Source organism: Protopterus annectens, chromosome 12.part0 (genome assembly GCF_019279795.1).
Source record: "Protopterus annectens isolate FY-2018-M chromosome 12.part0, PAN1.0, whole genome shotgun sequence".
NCBI lineage: Eukaryota > Metazoa > Chordata > Ceratodontiformes > Protopteridae > Protopterus > Protopterus annectens.
The window spans coordinates 907,537,620-907,558,808 of NC_056746.1; positions in this window are offsets into that span (position 1 = coordinate 907,537,620).

A 21,189-nucleotide genomic window follows, 5' to 3' on the forward strand; every position below is an offset into this window, starting at 1 on the left:
CATGTCCCTTTCCCTAACAAATCAAATGTGTGCAGAAGACATAAGGACAGAAACAAAATTTTCAAATCATTGCTGATGGCTGTCTAAATGATGCCCCTTTCTGGTCAACCCACACCTCGGTGATGGGGAACAAATAAGTCAATTGACCGGGAAGGGTGGTTGATAATCAGCAGGCAACAGGGACAAAAATGACAAAGAAATAGCTAAGAAACAGCCTGTTAACTCCCCTTGTAAATTTCATAAACAATCCAGTCATAAAATCAGATCATATTTCAAAGACAGTTTTGTCTGGCTCATAACTTGTGTTGATTACTGACATGGAGACTGTTACCTCTACAGAAGTAACCAACCTTCCTCTTAGAATTCTCTCCACAACTTTCCATGCTGTTGATGCTAAGCTAACAGACCTGTTGTTCCCCAGATTTTTCTTCTCTACCTTTCTATGGGAGTACTACACTTATCTTTCTTCAATCTTCTTCAGGCACTTCTGCACTGGCACGTGATCTATTTGAAACTTCTGCCAAGGAATCGGCCAGCACACTTGTCAGAATTTTGAAGGCTATTAGAGGTAGAATGTCTGGTCTTTGTAGTCTATCCTCAATAGGGAAGTCATTTCCCTCCTCACCTCCTACTTATCTGGTGCCTGTCCACTACTCTTCCCACTCTGACCTACCTCCAGCCCAACATGAAATCCTCCCTTTTCTTTCATTTGCAAAGACTGAAGTAAAACATTCTGTCAGTATTCCTGTTTTCCCCAGTCTTCTGAGATCTCCCTCCTTTGCCCAACCTGGCCAAGTCATTTCTTCCCTTCCTTCCTCTTTCTTGTTACATAACTAAAAGACCCTTTCTGATTACTTTCTACCAAATATTTTTTTTAACTTGCACCTTTGCTGCCCTCACCTCCTTTGTCTCTTCTGATAGCCTCCTTGATTTGTGTCTCCTCTAACTTCTGACTCCTTCCTTTCTGCTTACTGTAGATCAGTGTGTATATTGTACCTAGTCAGCTACTGTAGCTAGATAGCACATGCATATAAGTTACTGAACACATGCGAGATCAGTACCATTTTATATAGTCATTCAGTGTGAGTGTAAATGAGAAATGAGACGAAAAAGCTATACTCTCGGATAAAAAAAACTTTTATTGTCAAATGCAGCAGTCACATCATAATAATCCACAAAAGTTTTGGGCAAGCATTAATAGACTCCTACACCCAGGTCAAACTAGTACACCAACCCCACTAGGTAGTAACCATGAAAACCCTAAGCAGACTGCTAATGCCTTCAATACATTCTTCACAGAAGCAATCTCTAGCAAACCAACTATCACCTGACAGCTCAAGCCTACCTACCTCCATTACTAGCTTTCTCCCTACATTTCAACTGCAACCCATCCCAACACACTTCATCTACAAGCTCATACAAAAACTAAAATCTTGTACTCCATCAGCTGACCAGCTACCTGCAGAATACCTGCAGAAAGCAGATACAGCTGTAGCCTATCCAATATCCATCCTCATAAACAGAACCATAAATGAGGGAACAATTCCAGCAATCTGGAAAATCTCTCACATTATCCCCCTCTAATGAACATTCTAATTATTGTCCTATAGCACTACTATCCCCCTTAACAAAAATAATGGAAAAATGCATTCATAAACACCTACTCAACCATCTAATTCAAAACAACATACTAGCTGAGTGCCAACATGGCTTTAGGCCATTCTATAGTACCTCTACTGCCCTCCTATCCTTCTCTAACTCCATTAACAATAACAGAAATAACAATATCCTCTCTTCAGCACTCTTTATTGATCTTTTCAAAGCTTTTGACATGGTAAGCCACCAGCTACTTAAAATTATTCTCAAATCTCTTTCTCTTGATGCACAGGCTATAAAATGGTTCAGTTCCTACCTCATTAATGGGCAGCAAGCTGTGCTCTGGGAGAATAACCTATCTTCCTACTTACCAGTCACTTTAGGTGTCCCTCAGGTCTCCATTTTAGGCCCCCTCCTATTCTCAATTTTCATCAATGATCTTCACTTAGCAATTCCTCATGCTACTTGTATACAATATGCAGACGACTCTACAATTATATGCTCAGCCAACTCCTCATCTGAACTGCAATGCATAACTCAAAAAGTGTTTAACTTAGTAGAAACATGGTTTCTTCAACGTTGCCTCCTCTTGAATCCAAAAAAACAAAGCTCCTGCTCTTTACTCCTACCGATAAGTCCACTCCAATAGATTTCTCAGTCACATCTAACAATGGTACACTCATATCACCCGATTTAACAACCAAACTCCTAGGAGTTATAATTGACAACAACCTCAACTTTGATACTCATATTAACAACACAGTAAAAACAGTCAACAAAAAATGGACTCCCTCTATAGGATCAAACCCTTCCTAACTTCATTAGCTAGATCTGCTATTGCCCACTCCCATCTACTCTCAACAATTCTCTATGCCTCTCCTATTTATACTAATCTGTGTAAAAATAATCTTCAGAAACTGGCTAAATCATACAATAATTTTGCCAGATTTGCCACTGGAAAACCTTTCAGAACCCACCACTGTCAGAATCTAAAACAACTAGGTTGGCTGGAACTTCAGAATCAGCTTAATTTTAACCAGCTTACAATTGCCCATAAGACCCTTTACCATCCTCATAATACTCCAATACTTTCCAGCCTGATTACCCCCTACAAAAATCTTAAAACCTTACGCTCTTCAAATAAACTACTAGTTTGCATAAGTAAATCCAATAACATGGCAGGTGACTCTCTCTTCTCAAACACAGTTGGGAAAAACTGGAACCTTCTACCTAGTGAACTTACATCACTATCCTCCTGAACACTTTTCAAACAAAAACTTAAAATTCACCTTAAAACACACTGGCTATGCCCTTGTGTAACCCTGACTAACCTTTGACTGATTTTTATTAACACTTTTACTTCTACTACCTTTCTTTGACTAGGTTTCTTTTTCCTTATTAGCAGTGAAATCAGGAACTGTAAATTAAGTAACCATCTATAAGATTACTTCTTCAGAATTATTTATCTTACGTGATCTCCTAAATTGTATTGTCATATTAAATGAACGGTAACAATGTATACAAATATGTACTTTGCCTATATTATTGTAACCTTTATTACTGTTACAACTATTTTGATTTTTCTTTGGAGCTTTTCTCCCCAGGCCTCCACTGAAAATGGACATGTATCCAGTTAGACTAGCCCGGTCAACAAATATAAAATAAATAAAAATAAATAAATGAGTGTAAGCTTGAATGGAGATGCATATGTGAGTGCGTTAGAAGAAATGAGTCAGTCAGTAAGTATATAAAGTTTGAAGTATATGTTCCAGTTACAGCCCCTGATCTGTTTATGTACAATAAACGACTTGAGCCCATCCTGTGCCTCAGTGTCTCATACACGAGACATGCGACATAGTGTCAGAATACAAACTGAAACAAACCATGAGGCACACAGTTAGAAGTGGAGTAATATACAGAAGTGAACTCGCAAACAGGTCAGCGGTTATTCAAAGGTACTTAAATTTCTTTTAAATGATTTTCAGTTGCCAAACATGTGGTATACCATTCAAAGTGTTCAAAATAATTACTGAGTTATTCGAAATGTCTGAAATAGCGACATAATGATTAAAGTGTTTGAAGTAATCTCTGAAGTGTTTAAAATGTTCGAAAAGGCTATAATGTCAGATTGTTTCACAATTTTTGACTTTTTCTCAGTAACTAAGATTTTTCAAAGTGTCTGAAGTGTCCAGAGTATTCAAGGTATTTGCAGTGTTAAAATAAAGCATTTTCGGAGAGATTGATGTGCATTTGGGCATAATTACAAGTACCAAGTCTATAATAATGTTTAAAAGAACTTTGTTGTTATGGTAGTGGGATTTCACAGACCTGAACTGCTGGTGTTTGATAACAATATTGCTGAGAATTGATGAGTGTTTGAGCAAGAATATGATATTTTCATACAGACTGCATTTTCTGATAAAGACGCATGTACAAGAGCATTTATACTTCTCAATTTAGCTGGCTCAGAGGCCATTGAGTGAGAGTGTTCATTTGTGTATGCACCTGCTGTGTATGCAGGGGAGGGGGAGAACCACCATATTGTTCATAGGTTCATAGGTTCATAGGTGTGTACTAGGCTAATGGCCTGGAGCCTTTACAAGCCTACCCATAGGATTACCCTGGCATTGTGCCACCTGTCCTTAGTTCCTAGTGCTTCTGTCGAGTAAAGCCACTGGAGTGATCCTCGGGGTGAATTTTCTATTTCCCATCCACTCATCAAAATTTCTCTTGAAGAGAGCCAGTGAGGTGCTCTGCTTGACATGTATGGGACGTCTATTCCAGAGCATGGGCAGTCTCTGGGTTATGAACTTGTCCCTCCAGCATGTTCTGTTGATTGTGGTAATGAAGTTGAGGTCTCTGGAGCGTGTGGTGCGGAGATATTGGGATTTCTTTAGATGTAGTATTTCTAACAGAGCTGGGTCAGACATGGCTTTGTAAGTCAAGCAGAGATTGCTTCTAAGTAGGTGATATGAGACAGAGAATAGTTGACATTTTTTGAGTCTGTCCATACAGGACAAGTGTTTAAGGTCTAGGATCCTCTTTATGAGGTACTTTTGCAGCCTTTTCAGTTGTTGCAGGTGTCTAGTGAGGTACACGCCAAATGGGGCATTGTACTCGATGACTGGCCTAATGAGGGAAGAGTAGAGGAAGACTATGACTCTTTCTTCCGGGATGCAAAACTCTTAGTAATGAGATGTGCCACATAAAAGGACTTTCTGAGAACAGTGGCAATGTGGTGGTCAAAAGAGAGGTTGCTGTGTTCCCAGATCTCTTATAACGCCTTCTGTATTCAGTGGGCTACCATTGATGTGGTAATTCAAGGTAACCAGATTTTCCGAAGGGGGATGACGACACATTTTTTGGCACTGAGCTTAAGGCCATGATTCTAACACCAGTCATTGGTCTCAGTGAGTAGGATGTCAACATCACTTGGGGAGTTAATAATAGCTCTCAACTTGCAATTGTCTGTGAACTTTGTCAGCCAGAGTCCCTTTATGTTGACCTGGACTTCTGAGAAGTAGATACCAAACAGGATAGGACCCAGGACCGAACCCAGTGGGACTCCACTCATGACTGGTCAGCAGTCTGACTTGAAGTCAGCTACTATCACACTGTGGGTTCTATCTGTGAGCCAGTTTGCAACCCACCTAGTGATATAGGGGTTGATGCCTGGCTTAGTGAGTTATTCTATGATTCCTGAGTGGGGAATGGTATCAAAGGCCTTGGCCAGATCAAGGTAGGCTGTATGAACCACCTTGCCTTCATCCACAGCTCTGGTGACTGACTCAAAGAAGTCGACCAAGTTGAGCAGGCATGACCTACCCTTCACAAAACCAAACTGTGTAGGATCCAGAGTTTGGAGATTCCCTTTATCCTTGTTTATTAGATCCATGATGATGCATTCCATAGCTTTGCATATCAGACTCATAAGGCTAATGAGGCGATAGTTCCCAGGGTCTGTAGTCGGTCCTCCTTTATGGAGAGAAATGATTATAACAGTGTGCCATTCGGTAGGGACAAAGCCTGAGGTGAGCCTGTGATTGAACAGGGCACACAGGTGAGGTGCCAGTTCACTCTGTAGTTCATGTAGAACACAGCCAGGGATATTGTCAGGTCCCATAGAAGCTGTATTCTTGGCCTTGGACAGTGCTGTTTTAACCTGTGCAGCAGTAATACTGGGTGCCTGGCAATCTACTGGTATTGCGATTGGTTCTTTGGGGGGGGGAGTGGTAAAGTTGGCACTGAATCTGTCAGCCAGTATATTGGCAATATCTGTTGGCTCAGTATAAGAGGCACTGTTGTGCAGTAGCTCAGAGCAAATGTGGGTATTGCCATGGAGATTCTTTACATAACTATAGAAGGTCTTGTGGTTGTCTTTACTATCTGCTGCAATTCTGTTTTCATAGCTAGCTTTAGAGGATTTGATGAGGGATCACAATTTGTTGAGGCTGATAATGGAGTTTTTCCAGTCTTGGGACTTCACCTTATTCCGCATCAGTTCCCTCCTTCTGTTGTAGAGTTTGTTTATGGCAGGGGACCACCAGATTGGCGTCCTTTTTTTTTTTGAGGAGAGCCTCTTGGTTCTATTGGGTATGGTGAGATCCATGCATTTGTATGCGTGTCCATACAGTGCATTGGTGTATGATTCGGCGGTCATACAACTATTCTCCATTTGTATGGGTGGCGTGAAGTTAGCTACCTCTGTTTTTAGGAGCCCAAAGTTAGCTTTGGAGAAGTTTTTCATGGTGGTTGCCTTTGTGGGGATGGAGGGTGGGGTGGGATCGATGTGGATTTCCAAGGTGATTAGTTTGTGGTTGGACCTAACCAGGGATGAGTTGACTCTTGGTGTAGCGCAACGGTTGCCCATGTTAGTAATGACTAGGTCAAGGATGTTGCTACCTCTAGTGGGGGTAAGAACGAGCTGGTCCAGGGCATTGGAATTAATGAATTCCAGGAAGTGTTGGGCAGGTGTATTGGTACATGAGTAGTTTTCCCAGTTAATGGAGGGGTAGTTGAAGTCACCCAGTATGAGAGTGTTAGGTTGGACCCCAATATTCTCCAGGGTGCTTAGGAACATGGAGTGTGAGTCTTGGAACATGGTTGGGGACTTATAGCAGGGTAGGGCCTGAATCACTGTCTTACCCAGTGTTAGCTGCACCTGAAGTATCTCAGATGCATTATGTTGGGCTACCAGTCTGTAGGTGTGCGCATCCTTTATGAATATGGAAACACCACCGCCTTTGGAGCTTTGGTCCAAGTTCTGGGGCCGAAAGGTTTGGAATGAGTTATAGCCTGGTAGTGCAGGGGTGCTTCCTGCTGCCTTGAACCAAGTCTCTGTTACAGCACAAATGTTGATGTTCTCCAATTTAAGTAGTGCTTCGAGTGAGTGCATTTTGAGGTTTAGACTTCTTGCCTTGAGCAACATGGCCCTCAGATTCCATTTGTTTTTAGCTGTTATGGTGGTAATTTGGTCTTTGGAGCACCACCTAAAAAAGGCACTATAGGGGTGGCAAGAGCCCTGGCTAGTATCCAGAAGCCCAGGGGTGACAGATGCAGGCCATCTGTGGCACAGCATCGAGGTCTGTCAATCATGTCATCCCAGGCAGTCAGATACTGGATCCCCTTAGAATGACACCAGAAACTTAGCCAATTGTTGAAATCAATCATTTTCTGCTTGTACTGTGGTATTATTCTGGGTGATGGTAGGATGCTGCTCAGGGATAGGGTCATACCCACCTGGGCTACATAATCCGAGAGCTCCTGCATGTCCCTTTTCATATAGTCCAGAGAGGAACGTCTCAGGTCATCCACACCCACATGTACAATGACAGAGTCATATTTGTACCTGTTGTTGAGGGACCTGAGTGCATGCATTATGTGATGGATCCTGGCACCTGACAGGCATCTGAGTGTTACTTTCTCCTTATTCAACCTAATGAGTGGGACATCAGTGTGCCACACTAACGAGTCACCTATGACTAGTGTGTTGGGCATGCTGTTTTGCCTTAGGGGCTTTGGTTGAGTGGCACAATGTTTAGGAGAGTTATGTGTCTCGTGATTAATGTTGTGTTGTGGTGGTCGAGTGCCTTTCTGCCTTGGAGGTCTTTGCTGTTTGGGTAGATTTTTATTGAGAGCCTCTGTGAAGGTGGGTGTGTGGTTTGTGTTTTTATGTGAAGGCAGTGCTGGTGTGTGTTCTGGAGGGCTATGTGTTCCATGTGGTGTGGTGCAAGTGTTGACCTTCTCCTCTTGACCAGCTTTTCTGGTCTTGACTGGAGAGTGCATGGCTTCCAATTTGGATATATAAGTGCATCTCTCGCAAGTCTGAGTGTTGGGAGGTAAGAAGGGAGGGTTGTCAGTGTACATGAGGCAGTTGTTACATTGCCTCAGGATGCTCAAGTTGACCAGGGTAATAGGGTAATAGGGGAAAGCACAGGGAACTGACCTTTAGACATGCCTGGAGGGGTAGGCATTAATAATAAGTACTGGAGCTGTTTCCCTGTAGAACGTTTAGTACTGGTAGCACTTTTGTTTGCTAAAATAATTACTACATGAAGTCTGGTAAAGTGGTAAACTAAAAGTAAAAACAAAAGCTGTATCAAAAGAATTCTCCAAATAATACACACCGTCGAGAAGAAAAACCTTTATAAGACACGCAAAGCTTTTAGGTTACACACCCTTTCTCAATGCTTAATACAGGTTAAATCACAAGCAATGATTTAAATAAGAGCCCAATACAATCACATGACCTGCAGCCCAAAAGTCATATGATCAAAAATTAAAAAACACATCATTTTAAAAACATTAAAAGCACATTAAAAAACACTAAAGAGTTTTTTTACAACATTTCACAAAATTATTTAGAAAAAATACACACATATATCTATATATATATATATATATATATATATATATATATATATAAAAGATATATATATATATATATATATATATATATATATATATATATATATATATATATATATATATATAAAAAAATATATATATAAAAAATCTAATCAGATAATGCAAAATTCAATATGTACTGCAACCAGTATAGCCTGCCCATGTACATACATATAACATATTCATATTTACTTCATTTCAACTTGGTGTGTTGTATCCTAATCAATATTGGCTTTATGGAGACAGCAGAGTTTAAACCAGGATGGCTATCAGCTGACAATCTAATGATCCATTCATATTCTCTAATTTATAAATAGTTTCCTACATCACCACCCCTATTAGATGCATATACTCTATCTATTACCCTGAATTTAAATGTATGATGTACTCCATGTGCATAAATATGTTTATATAGAGCATTGCTCTCACATGCCCTTCTTATCTCTGATTTATGTTCTATTATATGTTCTTTAAACTTTCTACTCGTTTTTCCTACATAGAATGAGGGACATGCTACACATGTTGCACGATAAAGCTTACAAACAGTTCTAGATACAGCAAATCTATATCTGGACTAAACTAGCTACAGGAATGTCAGGAAATGCGCAAACACAGACTTTTAAACCAGAAAGTAGAAAGAGATGGAAAAACTGCCCAAAAGGCCAATAAACTACAATTTCTGGACCAGAAACCACTCCTCTTGTGGTAGACAGGCTACCTAGTGCTTACCACTCCCACTGATAATCCAGAAGGCTTCCCTCCAACACAGAAAGGCTTGGGGACTCAGAAGCTTACAAACGGTCCTGGATACAGAAAATCTGTACCTAGACTAGACTAGGCTGAAACATGGGAAGACCCCGAGTGCTCAAAATGTAAATTTAGAGAAATGTGTAACCCTCAAATGAATATTACAATGGAAAGGCACAGATTTTACACAAGAAATCAAAAGCCTGGTGAAAATGTCACAGCATACATTACCAACTTAAGAAATAAAGCTAAAACATGCAGATTTGGTGATCTAAGAGATGAGTTGATAAATGACCATCTTGTATGTGGTGTTATTAATGATGCAGTGAGAAAGATTTTGCTTTGAGACAGTGAATTAACATTGAGCAAAGCCATTAAGATTTGTCAAATACATGAGATTACAGAAATGCATACAAATATGCTCATGAATGAGAAAAGCATGTTTGCAGTATCTGCTACTGTCAATGTTAATAGTGTGCAACAGAAAGGGAAGAGGAAAAAGAAATATAAGGCGAAGGGCAATGCCACACCTAACCTCATTGCTAACTGTTGCAATTGTGGAGGCATTCGTGAACCTAAATGGGAAAAGTGTTTAGCTTTTAGTCAGCAATGTCACAAATGTAAAAAGTGGAATCATTTCAAAAGGCTTTGCAAGTCTAAAGTGCTGTAGACTTATGTTAAAAGATAGTATCCGAAGAAGCAAGTAGATCAGATAGAGACTGTAGCAAACTCCGAGAGCTGTGAGCAAACTTTTTATGTTGATGGTGTCTATGTCATCAGTGAAACAGTTAATACAGTAGACTATCATTTATCAGCCAAGAGCGAGATATTTTGTACTGTACAAATTAATGGGAAACCTGTAGAGCTTAAGGTAGACACTGGATCTAAGTGCAATGTTATATCAGTACAAATGTTTGCTAAAGTAAAAGTTGATGAGAAACTTTGTTCAGCAAAGTGTGCAAAACTAGCTGCTTATGGTGGTGAAGCAATTCAAACTGATGGTGCAGTAGTTTTATCATGCCATTCTGCTAGAAACAGCTATAACTTGCAGGTTTACATAATCAAAATACATGTGCAGTCTCTGTTAGGCCTCAAAGACAGTCTGAGAATGGGACTGATTTCATTTAATAAAGAGGTCCACCATATAAGTCTGAATAACAATGATAGTTTTACACAGAATAGTTTTAGAGAATATGTTGATATTTTCAAAGACGAGCTTGGTAAACCTCCAGTCACATATTCCAAGAAGTTTAACCATGGAGTAAGTCCAGTTGTCAGACCAGCACAAAAGATTCCAGTAGCAACACAGTGCAAAGTAAAAGCAGAACTAGAAAAAACAGAGAATTTAGGTGTTCTTACTCCAATAGAAGAACCGAATGAATGGGTATCCTCCATGGTCATAGCTCATAAGAAATACTCAGATGATATTCAAATATGTATTCATCCAAGAGACTTAAACAAAGCACTTAAGCATTCTCCTCAACGAAAGCGTACAGTAGAAGAGGTAGCCACTCTCATGCCAAATTCCACTGTTTTCTCAGTCTTAAATGCAAAAAGCTCTTTTTGACAAATTTTGCTGGATCACAAATCTTCATTGCTAACTACATTCACTGCACCATTTGGTAGATACAGATTTTTGAGAATGCCATTTGGAGTCAATACTGCCAGTGAAGTCTTTCAACGTGCCATGGAACAAATTTTTTTCTGGTTATCCATGTGCTATTATAGTAGATGACATTATTGTTGGAGGCAATGGTGAAGACAAACATGATAGAAACCTTAGGAATGTTCTAGGCCATGCACATGAAGTAAGTTTTCTCAGAAGTGTAAATTCAAACTGAAAGAAGTTACTTATGTGGAGCATTTCTTTACCAGTTCTGTCTTACAACCAGATCCATCTAAGCAAACAGCAATTCATGAGATGCCAGTTCCAGAGAATGTCACATCTTTACAACGTTTCTAGGTATGGTCAAATATTTAGGAAAGTTCATCCCAGACTTGAGTGAGCTTTCTGCACCATTCCATGAGATGACATGCAAAACTGTAACCTGGTCCTGGTTGGAATAACATCAAAGAGCATTTGATATTCTGAAGGAGAAAATTGCCAGTCCACCCACATTAAGATATTCTGATATTCACAAACATGTAACTCTTTCTTATGATCCTTCAAAGTACGGCCTTGGTGCAGCATGTCTTCAAGAAGGCATACCAGTAGCTTATGCATTAAGAACTTTAACTCAAACAGAAATGCATTATGCACAAATACAGAAAGACCTTTTGGCAGTAGTGTTTGCATGTTTGAAGTTCAATGATTATATTTATGGCAGACCTATTCAAAGAGAGACTGATCACGAGCCACTAGTGCAATTTTGAAAAAAGTCATCGCATACAGCTCCAGCACAATTGCAATGCATGATGTTAAAATGTAAAAGTACAATTTCAATATTGTTTACAAAGAGGACAAATACTTGTACCTTGCTGATGCTTTGGCATGCACAACCAGGCAAATGGCAATGCAGCATGAAAATGAAATAGCAAACTTTGAAGTCATGGAAGTCAGAAATTGTCATCGCGGCTTGATGAACTAAGAAATTACACAGCTTCAGATTCAGTTCTCCAGAAGCTGAAAAACATTATCAGTCAAGGATGGCCATCACAACAATTCAGTTTACCACGTGACATTCAGCAGTATTGAAATGAGTTCATGACGGAAGATGGAATCATCATGAAAGGTCCAAAAGTGGTAATTCTTTAGAGCATTACAACAGGAAAATATCAACATTTTTAGCATGGCCACCCAGGTAGTGATTTAAACAAAAGAAGGGCAAGAGGCATTGTATTTTGGCCTTTTATGTCAAAAGATATAGAGAAGGAAACTCTAGTATGCTCAATCTGCAACAGCACCAAACAGCATCAACAAAAAGAACCACTTCAGCTACACCAGATTCCTGAATTACAATGGTCGGTGGCTGCCACAGATATTTTTGAATGGAATGATCAGCATTACTTACTGTTAGTAGACTCTTATTCAGATTGGTTTGAAATTGACCCACTTCCTAATTTGATGTCCAATACTGTCATTACAAAATTGAAGAGACATTTTTCTGTCCATAGTAGTCCGCACAAAGTCATGTCTGACAATGGTGCACAGTTTACAAATCAACAGTTTAAGAAATTTGCTGAGTCTTGCGACTTAGTCCATACTACCAGTAGTCCTGAGTATCCACATTCCAATGGGTTAGCAAAACGTGCAGTTCAGAGTGCAAAACGTTTGTTGAAGAAATCTAAGAGAGATGGTACCAATGTCTTCCTTAACTTACTCAAGCTCAGAAACATTCTTCGAGACAATTTGCTTGGTTCACCTGCTCAGAGATTAATGTCCAGGCAGACTAGAACAACTCTTCCTATCAGTAAACAATTGTTAGTACCAAATACAAAGAACAATAGAGTGGTCAATGCTCAACTTTCTAGAAAATGTCAGTCACAAAAGTTGTACTACGATAAGACCAGTAACTTAGACCAGTGATGGCAAACCTTTTGGGTTCGGCATCTGAAAAATTCAGAAAATGCCTAACTTAATTCTGTTTGCATGTCACCCCCCCCCAAACAAACAAACAAACAAACATTAATTAATTAATTAATTAATTAATTAATTAATTAAAAATAAATAAAATAACATGACTCTCAATACATCAGAGATAAATCTCAACAGAATCAGGGGCAAGTCTATAAATAAGAGACATGGACAGTTTTAAACTACTAGTACTATTAATCTGACACACTGAGAAAAAATGAACGGGAATTAATATAAATCTAATTATTGTTATTATTAAGTGTACAAACTTTCCAGTTTTAGCAGAGGATTAAGAGGGACAGTTGACAGGAACGTAAAAGAGCACACTCCTAGAAATGCAGACTACTTGCCCTTTGCAGAAGTGCAACCATGAAGAGAAAACAATGTCAGCACTGCCTTTTGCAGACTCTATCAAGAAAGTATACCAAAATAGTCTGAGGTTAATAACTTCCTTACCTCACCAGAGTGTTGTTGAACTGACTCCTGGCACAAAATAATTCAATGCATTTCATACAAGCAACAAATGCAGAAGCAGTTTCTTTGGTAACTCAGGTGGTGCTGGTGTGTCACCCAAAATGTCGTGGCATGTCAACTTTGACATGCGTGTCATAGGTTCTCCATCACTGCCTTAAACCATTCCTACAAGGAGAAGTTGTTAGAATGCAGACATCTAAAGAATATGACCGAGTGGGAATCGTGAAGAACATTTGTGAAGAACTGAGATTGTACATCATACAATCTGAAGGAATGGATTTCAGAAGGAATCAAACATGTGTTACCTGTCTCCGAACCAGTGATGCAGCAGATTGTCTGTGTCAATGAGTCTAATTCCCAGAGTGACTCTACACCTGTTTGAATTTAAAAGGACAGAGTGCTCCCTTCAAATAATTTTGATGTAATTTCTGATGTTCCAGTTTTGAAAGAATCCCCAGATATTGTCCCTATTGCTAAGCCCAGTCAGAATTTCTATGTTACCAGGTAGAATTTCCAGACCGAATCCAAAATACACAGCAACTTGGACTTGAAGTCAGTTTTGTTTATTGAAATGTTGAGATATTGTTTGGCTCTTAAAATGTCTTTGTTCTCCTATTTTGCATGTCAAACAAAATTAAAGAGGGAGGATGTAGATCGGTGTGTATATTGTACCTAGTCAGCCACTGTAGCTAGATAGCACGTGCATATAAGTCACTGAGTACATGCAAGATCAGTGCCATTTTGTATAGTTATTCAGTGTGGGTGTTAGCTTGAATGGAGATGCACATGTGAGTGTGTTTGAAGTAATGAGTCAGTCAGTAAGCATATGAAATTTGAAGTATATGTTCCAGTTACAGCTCCTGATGTGTTTATGTACAATAAATGACTTGAACCTATCCTGTGCCTCAGTGTCTCATTTGAATGCACAAGACATGCGACACTTATAGTATGCGCCATCTTTTGTCCTAATTTCTAGTCTCGTATTTGTGTATAGCCACACAGGTCTTCTTTTGCTTATTCCTCCCACTTTTGTCCATAGCATTTTGTACTACATCCCTGACTCACTCCAGATGCATGTTTACTCCTAGAGTTTCTTCCCAGTCTCCTACCACCTATTTCTAACTCACACCCCCCAGCTCCTCATAATCCACTACTTTAAAATCTCACACCATTACCTTTTTCTATGTAGTCTTACCTCCACAAGACACATACACACACACACACACACACACACACACACACACACACACACACACACACACACACACACACACAAACAAACACACATGCACACACACAAACACACACTAAAGCAAACAGTGACATGGTCTTATCTAACAGCACCTTCACCTAGACATCCATATCCATAATCAAACTGGAAATAAATAAATAAATAAATAAATAAATATTCCCCTCAGACTTTGATCTGGACCACATCCATAATTCTGTTGTTTCTAGTACAGGACTGTACCAGGTGGATGAACTCCTCATGACCCAAGAGTTCAAGCAATTCCTGCTATTATCTATAGAATGAAATGTAGAATATCCCAGTTTGCTCATAATAATAATTATACCTCTCCCAACCATCTCCTTCCTCTCTGTAGAACAAACTACACTGTGGCAGTGCCATACCCCTCAACAGCCCAGCATTTCTCAGAATGTCCAAATTTTTGTCTCATAATTTCAGCTCTGTTTCTCATTAAATTTCTAATTTTCTTGCAAATCATTGAGTATTGCTGTCACTAATGATAGATATTTGCATTTCAGACTTTACCCATCCATCCACAATCCTTTTTTCCCATTTTTGCACTTGGGGTTGGGGTGTCATTTCAACAGTGACAATCATCTAGGGCCAAGGTTTACACCACTGGGTGGCTAGCCCTGCTGCAGTAGTTCTTCCACACCACACAGTCGCATGCACACCTATGGCCAGTTTAGAGTGTCCAGTCCACCTACTACATGTTTTTGGAATGTGGGAGGAAACCGGAGCACTCAGAAGAAACCCACATGAGCACAGGGTTAGCCATGTAGACTCCACACAGAAGGCACCCTAGCCGAGAATCAAATCAGGGAACATCTTGCTTTGAGGCAACAACACTATCCACTGCACCACTGTGTTTAATTCCTTCAGGTAATGCAAGCTACTACAAACCTGTTATTCGAGCAAGTTTCTAAGTATATAAGAGCAATATTTAAAATCTGTTCCTGATTTTGTCCCTCTGTCCCACATTATTTTTGGCTTTGTCCAGATGTTAGAGTAAAGAAGGTGAGAAGTATGTGTAACACCTCCATATCCCAACCCACTTATCACCCATGTTTCTGTGATACTGACACTTATCACCCTGAATCTCATGTATCTCTGCTTACAGGTTGTCCATATTTCTGTGGGTAGAGCTTCCTGTGTGCACAGACAAGATGGGAAGGAGGTGTGGACTACTGGAGAAAATGGAGGAGGTTTTGAATTAAAACTAAGGAAAATGATGTTATGGAACAATCTGTTTTGCTTTTCAAGTGAGTTGTAGGATCTGAAACTCAGAATTCCATTTCCTATAGAGATTAAATTTAGCCACTGAAAGAGACAAATATTTCTGACTGTTGGTGAAACACCTAGCAAAATTTTCCCAGTGATTCTCTGCTCCTGTTGAATGTATCATGTGGTGTTTAAGCTGGCTGGTCAGCAGCCAGTTCATTGTCTGAAAAAGGATGAGATAAAAAAAAAAGCTGAAGCCTGGAGTTCTACAAAAATATAGAATATGGAGACCTAAAATCATTTGCAAACATTATTAAATCAGTCAGTGCAAGAAAAGCCTCTACTGTTACAAAGCAAAATGTTGGCAGATTTTTTTAAGGAATCAAAAGATAAAATACCTGATAGATTGTGGGAAATCAGCTTTAGAAAGAAGAGTGCAATCTAAAACATGGAAATGTGAATGCTGTTCTGCGCCTTTCAGAACAGCATATATTTGAAGGGAGTTTAAGCACAAACACTGCTGTGAAGAAATTCCTATAATTCTCATGTATAAGATATTCTGTGGAAAGGTGTTGAACTTCACTCCTTGTATGATAATTTGACAAAACGAGTAACTTTTCTGTAGTAATCTGAATTCATGTTAGCTACTAATACTAAAGTTTGGCTGCAGTCTTATGTGTCATTCTGGAAAGACAATGTAACCAGAACTACTAATGGGGTACTGTCGTATACTACAAAACCAAAATGAACACCGCACCAAATGCCAAAAGACAGTGTTTTATTAAACCAAGTATTTTCTTTCCAAATTTACACAGAACTTCATCAGTTGAATATTCATTCACTTTCTTCTTTTTATATACTATAAATGGCTCCAAATCCAGTAAAATATTTAAAGACATACATCCTAAAAAATTAACGACAGCCAGTTCTAAATTTTAAGATAGAATAATTATAAAAATCAGTCTGCAGAAAATATTGATGCAGTATTGACACTTTTAAACATTTTATTACTAAAACCCATAAAATTAATAAAAAATGATGAATATGTTAAATAAAAATTTCCCACATCTAAAAAACCTTATACATGTAATAGTAATTCAGTGAAACATTAGTTTATTAAAAGTCATATACATTCAGCTTTTGCTTTTGAAATGCATTTAATAGAAATTAAATCATTAATTCCTGGTGAAATACGAGTGTTCAACAACAATTGCCAGTAAAGCTCCCTCTGTTTAACCAATATTTCCCAATCAACACCCCTAATGGGGCAAAGTACCTTTCGAGTATGGTAAAAGCAAGCTTTCTAAATTCTTTACATTGAACAGAATGTTTGTATAAGGCATTACAACTGTTCTTCTTTCGAATAGCATATACTCTTGTTTTTAAAGGACCAACCGTCTTCCCAACATAAAATGCCAGACAGGAAGAACAAAAAGCAATATATATAACACGTTTGGTGTTACAATCATAGTTACTTTTTACTGAAATTAATATGGAATATCCAGGAACAGAAAAGTGCGTCCCCCCAAAAAAATCTGCATTATTTACATGCTCCACAACTTTTCATTCCTATATTTTTTAGGGAAACATCATCTTTAACATAATTCTTTTCCAAAATACTTTTCAAATTTCTGCTGTTCTTGTACACTTATCTAGGTTGTTGTCCTAGCTGGTTTAATAAATCAAATGTGCCAAAAACAGTATTCCAGTGGGTATTGATCACTTTTTTCAAAAAATAAATTTCCTGTTGTACTCCAGTACAAGTGCCTGTGATAAGTTCTCACTATTGCTCTGAATTACCTTCCCTGTCATGTTATTAGACTGGTGCAAAAGGGACCATATCTAGTTGTTCTCTTCCCTGACACCCATTCACTTAAATCCTTTTATTTTATTTTATTTATTTTACATTTGTTGACCGGGCTAGTCCAACTGGATATATATCCGTTTACAGTAGAGGCCCGAGGAGAAAAGCTCCAGTACATGCAAGAAAAAAAATATAACACTGGCATCTACAAAAAGTTATTTTAAAGCAATATAAAAGTTTAACAGTTTAAAAAAAAAGAGAAATTACCTACAACCTTCAACATAACAGGCAAATATTCCTGATCCTTGAATAAGTCATACAATTTAGTACCTTCACCCTTAAAAATATAATCATCTGATACTATTCTACTTAACCTGATTAACTGCCCTTTAACTAAATTTCTCTTTTTGACACAGGGGGTGTTGGCTATCAAAGTGTAAATAAACGCTGGGAAAAAATATCCTTTCTATAAATGTTTGACTCATATGTATTAGCAGCAAGTTCTTACTCACTGTGGTATCCAAAACATTGATGGAATAGTTATACCACTGATGTGCGAAATCCAAGAAATTAGTAGAATAGTTAAGAAAATCAATAAAAAGTTGTACATCTTTAGCACTGCCTGTCTACAAGATAAAAATGTCGTCCAGGTACCTCTAATATGCCAGGTGTTCTCGGTGCCTCTTAGTTCTTTTTCTTTTTTCAGTGGCCAGTTTTCATTCTTTTGTTATGCCTGAGTTCTAGTCCTTAAACTCATCTCTCCTCCCCCCAAACACTTCCCCTTCAATATATGTCAAAGGGGAAAATTTGAGCTGTTTGTTGCTGTGATTGATAGATCACAGCAAGAGATAAAGTTAATGTGCTGAGAATAATGTTTTGTGTGATTATCCCTGTTTCTCTTTTAAGTAGCCATTGAAAAGCAAGAAATGGCAATTAAACCTGACTGACTAAAAGAAAGTGGGGTTTATAAATCTGGAAATCATGGCAGAAAAACAAAGACCCCTCAACTCTACTACATTACAAGCAACTCCGTAACTAGGCAAAACGTCTAATAACCACTGATAAAAAAGACCACTACTTCCACCTACAAAGCCAACATAAAAATAATCCCCAAAAAGTCTGGTCTTCCGTCAGCCAACTATTACACCCAGGCTCTCAAAGCAATCCATCCACTGACCCACAAAAAACTCCCACTGAACTTGCTACCCTCTTCAATTCCTACTTCATTGACACCATAGCTAACCTAACCACCACCTTTCCTACAGTTAACAGCAGCACCATCAAGACAGCTGATGACCAAATCATCCCAGAAAACAAGTCTACCCTTAACCCTAACCTAAAATTCTCCCCCATACCCACCAGCACAATAAAAAAAAAACTTTTACTTAGGCTAAAACCCTGTACTCTGGCCCCTGACAATCTACCCTCACACTTCCTGCAGCTAGCAGCAAACTCTGTAGCTTATCCCATCAGCATACTCATTAACAGATGAATTAAAGAATCCCTTGTCCCAGACATCTGGAAAAAGGCATTCATTCTTCCCTTACACAAAGTTGGCACCAACACAGACACCGCAAACCTTCGACCCATAGCAATTCTCTCACCTCTCTCTAAAATACTGGAAAAATGCATCCATGCCCAACTCCTCAACCACCTGCATGAAAATCAAATTTTATCACCCACTCAGCATGGTTTCAGACAAGGACACAGCACTACTACTGCCCTCCTATCCTTCCTTGATACAGTTAACCAGGCACGGGATTCTGGTAAAATAATTGCTTCACTTTTCCTTGACCTCTCCAAAGCTTTTGATACCATTTCCCACACTATCCTACTCTCTAAACTATCCACCCTCCACATTTCTCCCCCTACCCTACAATGGTACAGCAGCTATCTCTCCAATAGGCAGCAATCCACCAAATGGCAACAGTCTTACTCTCCCTTCCTCAGTACATCCACAGGGGTACCCCAAGGCTCCATACTTGGTCCTCTCTTATTTAGCATCTTTATTAACAACTTTCACACCACTCTCCTGCAATGCTCAATAATCCAGTATGCTGATGACTCTACAATAATATGCACTGCAAATTCCAGCTCTGAACTCCAGCAAATTACCCAGAATGCCCTCAGATCTACTGAATCTTGGATGCTTAACAATCATCTTGCCCTAAATCCAAAAAAAAAACTAAACTAGTAATTTTTACTCCTAGGAAAACCACTCCCTTTGATAAAAACTCTTCACTATACAAGCCCAAGACAATACCACTATAGAAGTTGTCCCACACAGTAAATTACTAGGCATTATTATAGATGAAAACCTTATATTTGACCTATACATAAACAATAACATCAAAAAAACACACCAAAGGCTTGCTATGCTCTACAGGCACCAACACTTTCTTAGCCTCTCTACTAGACAAACCCTTGCAACTACCTTTTTATTACCCTCTCTCCTTTATGGTGCCCCTCTCCTCACTAACATCTGAAATTCTACAAAATCCAAACTTGCTATGTGTTACAACAGAATAGTAAAATTTGCCACTAAGGCCACATTCTCATCCCACCACTGTAAGTCAATGAAACAATTAGGGTGGCTGGAACTCCCCCACCATCTCTCATTCACCAAACTAACTACTGTGCACAAAATAATCTACAGACCCACAGACTGTCCTGCTCTCTCAACTCTACTTGCGAAATACCATTCCAGCAGGCATCTATGATCTGAAAATCATCTACTTCTAAAAGTAGATAAGTCCACCTTACCTGCTGGTCAACTCCTCTATGCCTTCACCGCCGCCAAACTATGGAACTCACTTCCACCTTCTATAAGAAACACAGGAAGCACCACCACCTTCAAACAAATGCTGAAAAATCACCTCAACTCTTCCTGGCTATGTTCCTGCTCTATAACCTAACCTCTTCACTCTCCTTATATGATTACTAAACTCCTATGTCTTTTGCTACTAGTAACTGATGATATTTTCTCCATATTTATTTTTATCTTCACTTGTTGATTCTGGTACAATAATACTGATCACTGTTTATACCAATCTGATTGAATTCATTGAATTCTGCTTTAATGTATATTTTCTGTATATATATTACTGTAATCAAACAAACTAGATTCCAGCTTTTATGTATATATTCTATATATGTTACTATATTTGCTATCTGTAACACTGTTTCTGCTTCTGTACTAATTAATGTTTATATTTTTCTGTATCTCTTTGGAGCTTTTCTCCCCGGGCCTCCACTGCAAATGGGCTCTATTAGGCCCAGTGGACTTATCCCGGTAAACAAATGCAATAAATAAATAAAATAAGTCAATGCATTGACAGGAGCATAGGGGCTATGATATAATATTTTAAAGCTAAACTCTGCATTGTGGGATACTTGAAGGTAGACTAAAAAAATCAAGATGCCTTAACCCATGTGGGCAGACTCTGGAATTACATTTAAAAATATTTTAAAAAGTATATATAGTTCAAAAGTAGTGTTAAAATGAAGGAAATATCAAGACTTGATTAAATAAACTTGTTTTTTTTCAGTGTATGGCCGCAGTTCTCCTTTAACTAGATAGTATACTTTGGCTGTGTCATTCCGCTATCCTGATAAGCA